The sequence below is a fragment of the Triticum urartu genome, chromosome 7A, assembly GCF_056163025.1.
Source record: "Triticum urartu cultivar PI428250 chromosome 7A, HENAU_Tu73, whole genome shotgun sequence".
Taxonomy (NCBI): domain Eukaryota; kingdom Viridiplantae; phylum Streptophyta; class Magnoliopsida; order Poales; family Poaceae; genus Triticum; species Triticum urartu.
The window spans coordinates 304,092,003-304,101,845 of record NC_141879.1 but is presented as its reverse complement, the minus strand read 5'-3'; the positions used below and the strand labels follow the sequence as shown (position 1 = coordinate 304,101,845).

The 9,843-nt window shown below is 43.3% G+C and overlaps 1 pseudogene across 1 annotated transcript; it reads left to right on the top strand.

The window, feature by feature from the left end:
* Positions 1–1,278: 1,278 nt before the first annotated feature.
* LOC125531351 (ERAD-associated E3 ubiquitin-protein ligase HRD1-like) lies at positions 1,279–8,193 on the top strand (annotated as a pseudogene). The gene is made up of 9 exons (XR_015609889.1): positions 1,279–1,474; positions 4,974–5,073; positions 5,126–5,275; positions 5,360–5,564; positions 5,689–5,792; positions 6,238–6,297; positions 6,400–6,880; positions 7,396–7,445; positions 7,673–8,193. The product of XR_015609889.1 is annotated as an ERAD-associated E3 ubiquitin-protein ligase HRD1-like (transcript).
* The last annotated feature ends 1,650 nt before the right edge of the window (positions 8,194–9,843 follow it).

Sequence of the window (9,843 nt, the reverse complement as noted above, 5' to 3'; positions counted from 1 at the left end):
GCATCCTATTCTAGGAAACTAAATCAGAGTGCATCCTATTCTAGGAAACTAAATCAGAGTGCATTCATCCTATTAGGAAACTAATCTCAGACAAATCCATCCTATTAAAAAACTTATCTCGGACGCATTCATCCTATTAGGAAGCTAATCGCGAGCCGCTTGCCGCCATCATGCACGCTAGCCACGATGGGGAAGCGCGAGGAGCTTCGTCTTCCTCCGGGAACACACGTGCTATCGCCGCCATCGTCTTCTGCCTGCAGGCCAGGCGTTCTTCTGCCGCTACTGCGACGACTCCATCCACGTCCAGGGCATGCTCTCTGGCAACCATCGGCGTCCGCATTGACTTCAGCTCCATTCGCAACACCCACGCTGACAAAGTGTCTGTTCAGTGGGTGCACGTGCATTAAATATTAAATAAGAATCGTGGGGCTTCAAGCAATCTAGAATTATAGATTTGGGATTATCTTAGGTTGCCGATTGCTGCACTGAAAATGTGTAATTATATATGGCACATACATAAAAATGCAACAATCTTGTCTTACAAAGTAGGATCAAGAAGGATACTGAAGAAGTCAAGATGCAGAGTCTATTTCCCATGATTACTTCTCATGTTCATGTCGGCTTCCTTGGGCTTTACTTCGTACCACTATATGCATTAAAACTAGACCGTATCAAGAGGTAACGCCACCCCCTTGATTAGAATTGCCTTATTTATGCTATTTGATCAGTGTGTGTTTTACGTATGACGTTGCTTTATCTGGAATTAAGGTGGCTTGCACCTGCCTAGGCACTCTCTCTAGGGATAGGTTGGAAATCATAATATATGATTCATTCTTAGAGAAAACTTTACACGCGTCATTTTAACATAATTGCATAGCAATCCAGTAAATTATGTAAGATTCAGTAGGAGGCAAGATATTGAAGATGTACTACTATTTCAGTTACATGATTCTATACATCTAAAACGGGTCACATGACTCGTAACTGTTGTTAGAAAATATCTCTCGCTGTTCTATAAAGGTATGCAATCTCTACTGCATTCCAATAAAGAGAATTTTACCATACATAAGGATCCAATGAAGAAACTAATCCGGCTGAGTTCCAATAAATAGATCCTTCAAAGGATCTGTTCTAATACAGCTGCCGTATATTGGAACAGAGAAATCATATAAACTTGAAGACATGCGGGATCTAAAACCCTAGCCGCCAGGGTTCCCCATCCGTCCTCCCCTCCCTCCTCCGCCGCCGAAGGACGCTGCCGGCTATAGCCCGGGGCTGATGGCGGTGGCGGGGGTCTTCCCTCTTGCCTGCGCCGTGCGGGCGGTGGCCGATCTGGCCTGGCGGCGTGGCGGGCCTGCCTTCCGGCGGCGGCTGCCTCGGCCAAGGGCGGCGTTCGGCGGCGGTGGCCGGGTCTGCGGCGACACACCATCTGACCTCGGATCGGCGGTGGCGGCATGGAGGGCCTGGTGGTTGGGTCGGCACCATGCGGGTTGTGCCCTCCGGACAGATCTGATCTGGTCGGTGCGGCCTGCTCCATGTGCGGCGGCTCAGATCGGCGGCGACCCGTGCACACAATACGTGATGGAGGTTCTTCGAGCGGATCCGGGTGAAAACCTTGTGCTCGGCTTGATGCCACGACCGGCGTTGGTGGCACCCTATGGTGTCATTACCTTCTTGAAGGCATCGCCGTGGAGAAGCTCTAGACCTCTATCCGCTACCTCCGGGGGAAATCCTAGATCAGTTGATCGGATGACGGTAGCGCGTTGGTGTCGTTTCCTCCTTGGGGGCGTCATTCTTGGAGGCGTACACGGGTTCGAGGGACTAGCGGGCGCCTTTTTTGGTGGAGCGGTACTTCATCCTTCACATTGATGACGGCGGATCTCGGCGGCGTGGTGCAGTGGAGACTCGGCGCCCGATACGCGGTGATGGACTCGCGCAGGTGGAGGTAGTTGTCTGGCGTCAAGGTGGCGTCGATGGCGGAGTGGCCTGACAAGGTAGAAGCCTCAATATCTGCTCTGAAGACGGACCTGTGGAAGATGGCGGCGACGACACATGTGAGTGCGTCAGACCAGTTTATGCCCCAGACCCGGTATGTGGCTTGGCTGGGGCTTCTGGCTTTTGATGATAGGCTTAGGTGAGTAGACCGGGTATTTGGCCCAGGTAGCACCCCTTCATCATATGGATAGGAGTAGTGGCATATGTTGCCAAGATGGCGGATTCAGGCATTTTGTTGTAATACTTTGTAAGGTCCTCGTGAATAATCAATAAAGTGGTCGTATGCATCTCCCAGATGCAGAGGCCGGGGGTCATCCTCCTTTTCTAAAAAAAATTTGCACCGCCTCTCTTTCTTTGTCTGTGCGCCTCTTTCCTCCAATAATAATAATGAACAACTTTTTCCGGATCGGGTATTACACTATTGCAAATGTATGCTGAAGCTACTCCTTACGACAAGGAAAAAGAGGATGAATGCTTTCTATCTTCACTAGTTTTGTAGCATGTTTCAAATTGTTGGCTCTTTCTTATTTGAGGATTCATCATTTTTTTGTAATTTAAAAGCTGACCTGAAAGTTTGATAAGGTTAAGCTTGACAAATACTCTAGAATACTTTTCCTTCCATCTTTATTTTTCTTCATAACTCATTTCAGTTTCTGTACGTACAAAACGTCTTACATCATTGTAAGTTAGTATGGTTGCCAACGCATAAACATATACAAAACCGGATAAATATTTTCTATCATGATAATTATTGAATTTCTTTTAGCCCTTTTACATTTCAATTAGTTTTTGTAAATCATCTTTATTTCATATAGAAGTTGTTGTAGTCACATATCATCTTCTATTTATTATTATCCATAGTAGATAGCTATATAATTTTGGCAGTCCACACAACCAAAAAACATATATAATTTGATCCAAATTAGTACAAATATATATTTTGCTATGCAGATTAGTAGAATAAAATAAGATTCGAGAATTAAGCATCTTGAACAATATAATTGCACCGTAAGGCAGTTTATACTTTTTTTTTCCTGGCTACACTCGAAGAGAAAACTATACTACATGCCTATATTACAGCATTAATAAATAATTGCTGATTTTATTTAAATGAGAATATTTTTCTGCTATTACTCTATGCAGCAACATAACCACTATTATGTCTCGCTTTTGAAAATACAATTTGAGCGACATCAAACATTGTGTATCCATTTGATTTATATTTTTAAAAATGTTTATTTTTTATATTATGTGAATTCATTTGTTTTACGTTTGAGACGTCCGTTGCATGTGCATGCTTACTAGGGTGCGAAAGAATTGCCCAACCCGCTCGCCCCACGCGCCGCGCACACACCACGCACTGCACGAACCCTAGCCTCCAATCCTCTGCCGGCACACCCCCACTCCTCCCTCGCTCCACTGCAGCCGCCGCACCTCTCTCTCCTCCGTTCGCTCTTCTCCCTCACTCACCACAGCCACAGCCCCAGGAGCTCCGTTGTCCCTGTCGAGGAAATCCATGGCCTCCCGAGGTGCTCATCTGCTCAGGTCGCGAGGAAGCCGGGGCAGGAGGAGACCTCGTCGCGAGGGAGCTGAGGGAGGAGGAGCTCAACCCAAGAGGAGAGGATGCCAGCCAGGGAGTCATCTTGGCTCGACGCGGTCCTTCGCGTCTTGAACCTAGCACCGTAGGCGGCTTGTTTAGTGGCGCAGCGGACGGCGGCCTCAGCGGGTGGGTGACGGTAGCCGCAGCTAGTGCATGACCTCGCATCCTGGGTGCGTGCTCGATTAGCTCGCGTCTTCACGGTCTTCAGGTGCGCAGGTGAGTCCCCAACCATCTCATTCATTTTTCCTTTGAGGATGCAAATGCGAGCACTAACTGTTTATAAAAATGCTCAAGGAGAACTGCTCAGAGGAGGGCAGTATGTGTGAAAGTTATTAGTTGATTCCTAACAAAGAAAAGTAAATATACTTTTAGTGTTTTTGTTGGTTTCATTTGCATATAATTAGAGTAAACTACACTGGATCCACATACTTTCTCCAGCTCCCTTGAAAACTAATGTATTTGGCCCCCCATTTTACTGTCAATTTGTAGTATGCTTTCTTATGCTTGAGTGGTCAACAGATTTTAGGTTTGAGCAGCTAATTGTCAAATTTAAAAGTATAAGGGACAAGATAAATTGTGATCTTGCATTGTCTACTCCTCTATTGATGTGGCTCTTGATTTCTGAAGCTCCCAGGATTTAATAAGCTGCCTTGGGCTTCATTGGACAAATGATGTACCTGGAGCAATAAAACATGCAAGTCTTTTATTTTAAACACTAGAAGCATTAAGTTATCAGGTACTAAAACATCTGAACTATGTTAATTGTTTGTCCTTTGATGGCAGTGTAGATTGGCATTGAAGCCCGATGGCCTTTTTCTTGCACCAATTATTCTCTCGTGTGTGCTCCAGTGTTGATAATCTTTTGGGACCATTTTTTTCTGTAATTGCTTATACAGATGTGTAATTAGTTGCACATACATACATACATACATGATTCTGGGAGGAAATTACTTTCTTTGATCTGTTCTTTATAAATGTTTTTTCACTGCTTATTTAATATAGATATTTCATTTCTTGCATAAGCATATATGATTCTGTGAGCAAATTATCTTCACTGGTCTGTTTTAGAGAGATGTTTGATTAGCTGCACAACATACATAGTTCTGTTAGTAATTTGTTTTCCCTGGTTATCTTGATATTCAGTTCTGTTGGTAACCGTTTGCATGGTGGGTCATGTTAGCAATGGGTATAAGGGTATCCAGTGCCCAGCCTTTATATTTTTATCAGGTGTATTCACCACTATGCATGTGTATATGTTGTTGGCCTAACTGTATACATTTTGTTGGTGTGATGATTCGTCCTCTAAAAATTTACATTGTGTCCTGTTGTGCTAGATGTTTGAGGTTTGGCTTTAAAAATAAGCTATTTCTAACGGAAGGTCAATGAGAGAAAAAGGCAGTGTATACATTTTATTTGGAGCTTATCTGTGACCTTGCGCACTTATCTTTATATATGCTCTTCTTCATAGATATCTTCCTGTCGGTTCTCTTATGAAGATCTTTCCCTATATCTGATTTTATACCATATCAGGAACCATGGTGTCCCACTACACTTGATCCGTGAGCTGTATGAGACCTTGCGCAACTTCAAAATTCGTGTTTCAGATTATGTGCACCACAGAAAGATAACTTCCACCATGAATGGACGCTTTCCAGATGCTACAGCAGATGAGCTTAATGTGTGAGTTATTTAATTTCACTGGCATTGTTTCAGTTTATTCAACTATGGTTCTTGTTTATGATTTAGATATATTTATGGATTCAGGAGTGATGTTACATGTATTATCTGTCGTGAAGAGACGACAATAGCAAAGAAGCTGCTTTGTGGGCACTTGTTCCATGTGCATTGTCTGAGGTCATGGCGAGAGCGCCAACATACTTTCCCCACATGTAGATCTCCCATTGCCCCCCCGGACAATGGACGTGATCCATCAGTGCGACAACATGAAGCTCAACTAGGAGTTAGCTTGGTGAGCTTCCTTTTGTTGTTCCGTTTTTTGTTTTGAATTTTTCTACTTAACCATTTCTATCAGTGAGTGCTACAATTGGCAAATAGTTTTTATGTGGTTCCTAATTTAGTGTGAGGAAAAATAGCTGCAGGCTTTGGTGCTCCAGGTTCAGAAGGAGTAACAAGCAAGAACGTGAACAGGAGCCCCACAAAACTTGAGGCCTACGTGAACAGGCGCCCGACAAAAAAGGCAATCTTCGTTGAATGTTGTAACATATTTACAACAAGTTCTCAGATTTGGGTGGAATGTGCATGCTTTACAGTTACTCCCTCTGTCCCAAAATAAGTGACTCAACTTTGTACTAGCTTCAGTACAAAATTGAGTCACTTATTTTGGGACGGAGGGAGTACCTTGCAAGTGTCGTGATGTTACATAGATATTTTTGTATCTATATGAATGTCAGACCCTGTGTGATTGATCTTATTTTATTCCTATGTGAGAACTAGCTCTCCTTTAGTAATTTAGTACTTTTATACTAAACTGAACTAGGAATAGTTTGATTGTGCTCTATAGGACAGTGTGATTTCTTCTCATAGAATGTTGTCATCTATATCTTGTTGAATGTACATAACTATATTTTGCATGATGATATGTTTTTGCTGTGCCAGTCATATAAGTTATTTATTTTCTACAGGTTGTTACATCTCCAAAGAGGATTCCAGCAGCAAAACTTCATGGTCAGCTTGAATGGAAGGTAGTCCAAGAGCTTTATGATGTTGATTTCTTTACAAACATTATGGGAAGTGGACTTCATTTTGATTGGCGACACATTCCTAATTTACTGCTCATTTCGTAGTTGTACAAAAAAATGCCTGGGCGTGCAAGTTTTATGTGAAAATGATGCGCCGGTGGTTGGAAGAATGGAAAATCAGATGGCTGTCGGATTGCAAGCACATAGGGCATTTCTTATGTGGCGTACAGTTCATAAAAACTTCCTGAATTGAGTGTTTATTTTCAGTTCTATGCTTTGTTAGACTACTAGAGCTAGAGATGCTAAAATCCTAGATGATGCTAGATGGTGTAATGGCATTAGTGCTGAATTATATTACAAAATGTACAAATTGGATAAGTATAACAAATCTCAAATCTATTAGATTTGTATGTTTTTATTCATAATCATCAGTCTACAATCACCACTCTGCTCTGGCTTTCACTTTGCAGCCCTCGCTCAGGTCTTAATCTGCCTCGCCTAGCTGCCACTCTCTTCTAGAGTGGTTGTGCCCCACCATGCGCAAGGTATTCACCAAGAACCAGAAGGTGCTCTTTGGACACCATGGGTATGGCTACATTCGTGGCTGGAGGAAATTTGCGGCCATTTCAATTCAGCCTTTTTTACACCTACCAGTGTATTCATAATAATTATGATATATGCATACCACATTATTAGTCTTCACCTTTTTCACATACTACTCCCATTTGAATACACTTTTAGAAAAAGTAAACATACCTATGGAAGACACATTCTTGTATGTATACTTCTTTTTGAAGTATTTAAAAAGCTCAGTTTACAGAGTATGGGTTGGTTACTACGTTGGAGTAATCATGGACATCTCAAATTTAGCGCCTAGGATTCCTATTTTGACTGATGTGAGTATCTCTTGGTCAGTCCTCAGATTACAAATTTGAAAATAACTCTCCTGAAAACGTGGCAAAACTCACATGTGGTCTGTAAAGAAATATTTGATGATCTTGCTTAATAACTTGCTAGCAAGCAGAAAATATATCATGTTAGCACCATTCATGTATCCGCTTTCACAGACCATCTGACATGACTTCTTATTAATTTTGACAGGATGCTAAGGGCTGCAAGAAATAAAATAGTATGTTACATTTTGCCTACAGGTAAGGAAACCTGTACCTTATTTCTGCAAAGATGTGCTCTATTTTTTTTATTCCATGAGTATTTGCATTCCCTATAGAAGCTGACTGGTTATATTTATGTTTAGTACACCATCATAATCTCCCAAATACTGCACTCATTTATACTTTCCCGCCCATGTTTAAAATAGTGTGTTTTAGTTCTGATTACAACCATATAGGTATTCATGTATAAGATCGTTTGCTTTCAGTTCTGGTTAAATCATCTTGGATGATCAATCAAATTTCCGGTGATGATACTCTAGCGGATCAGGCTTCTAAACCACTATCACTTTCCTGACAGAAGTTGTGCATGTAGTACAGATTTTCAGTTCAGCAAGCTCTTTTTTAGTTAGAGATCAATTTTGAAGACTAACATGTCATATGAATGCTCCCAGCTTAGCAAAAGCCTTGATCTTTCCAATTTTGTAAGTTGAGGGAATACTTTGCTACTTCAAAATCTCCAGATAAAAGTTGACGAATTCATACGATAGTTGATTGGAAACATATATCTAGCAATTCATTTTTTCATGCGCACAATGGGATAAATTGATGTAACACAAGCCTTTACAACTTAGTGCTGTTGTTATTAGAATCAGGAGACTTGCTTTGTTACCGTACTTAGAGTTGCCGATTGCTTACTATAGTAATAGCCAGGAAGGTTTGTAGTCAACTTATCTGCAGTTGTAATTAGTCGACTTATGCTCCTTAAATTGTTGTTCTTTGGTGACCAGTGAATGGGCAATTGACTCTTGCGTATATGGTTGATTTAATTGTTGGGAAAATCTTCAGCACATTGTAATGTGAAAGGTTTTACCCCGCAAAAAATAAAAGTATGAAAGATTTTGATTTTTTTCTTGGGACTTCTTCATACACTTTTTACTATTGTATTCACTATAGTTTTCCTGGATCGAACTCTGCCTATGTTGTCTCAACATAGCCGGTCCCAAGCCCGGGTAAAGGAGGAGGGTTGTGATAGGCTTGGCGAGCCAACGTAAAAACTCAGCCACTCTTATGGAGATGAAACCCAAAAGATTTTCGTTGGGGCGTAACCCTCTCAGCGACGCGCTACATCGGAACCCGGGTGTGGTGGAAAATGGGCAAGGGCCGGGCCGTCACCCCCAAGGTGGCGCGCTGTATCTTGATCCGGATACGGTGGCAAGTGAGTGAGGATCGGGTCGTCGCATCCTTAGTGGCGCGCTACATCGGCGCCCGGATGTAGTGGAAAATGGGCAAGGGTCTTCGCATTTGACTCGACGAGTGCGAAGGGTAAGGAAGCTAGCCGAGCCTAGGAGGATTCGCTTAGGTAGCTGGAACGTAGGGTCTCTGACAGGGAAGCTTCGGGAGCTAGTTGATGCAGCGGTGAGGAGAGATGTTGATATCCTTTGCGTCCAAGAAACCAAATGGAGAGGACAGAAGGCGAAGGAGGTGGAGGATACCGGCTTCAAGCTGTGGTACACAGGGACGGCTGCAAACAGAAATGGCGTAGGCATCTTGATCAACAAGAGCCTCAAGTATGGAGTGGTAGACGTCAAAGAGACGTGGGGACCGGATTATCCTAGTCAAGCTGGTAGTTGAGGACTTGGTTCTCAATGTTATCAGCGCATATGCCCCGCAAGTAGGCCACAATGAGAACACCAAGAGGGAGTTCTGGGAAGGCCTGGAAGACATGGTTAGGAGTACCGATTGGTGAGAAGCTCTTCATAGGAGGAGACCTCAATGGCCACGTGGGCACATCTAACACAGGTTTTGAAGGGGCGCACGGGGGCTTTGGCTATGGCATCAGGAATCAAGAAGGAGAAGATGTCTTAAGCTTTGCCCTAGCCTACAACATGATTGTAGCTAACACCCTCTTTAGAAAGAGAGAATCACATCTGGTGACTTTTAGTAGTGGCCAACACTCTAGCCAGATTGATTTCATCCTCTCGAGAAGAGAAGATAGGCGTGCGTGCCTAGACTGTAAGGTGATACCTGGAGAGAGTGTTGTACCCTAGCATAAGCTGGTGGTTGCTGACTTCCGCTTTCGGATTCGTGTCCAGCGGGATAAGCGTGCCAAAGTCGCTAGAACGAAGTGGTGGAAGCTCAAGGGGGAGGTAGCTCTAGCGTTCAAGGAGAGGGGCATTAAGGAGGGCCCTTGGGAGGAAGGAGGAGATGCGAACAATGTGTGGACGAAGATGGCGACTTGCATTCGTAAGGTGGCCTCGGAGGAGCTTGGAGTGTCCAGGGGAAGGAGAAGCGAAGATAAGGATACCTGGTGGTGGAATGATGATGTCCAGAAGGCGATTAAAGAGAAGAAAGATTGCTTCAAACGCCTATACCTGGATAGGAGTGCAGACAACATAGAGAAGTACAAGATGGCGAAGAAGGCCGCAAAGCGAGCTGT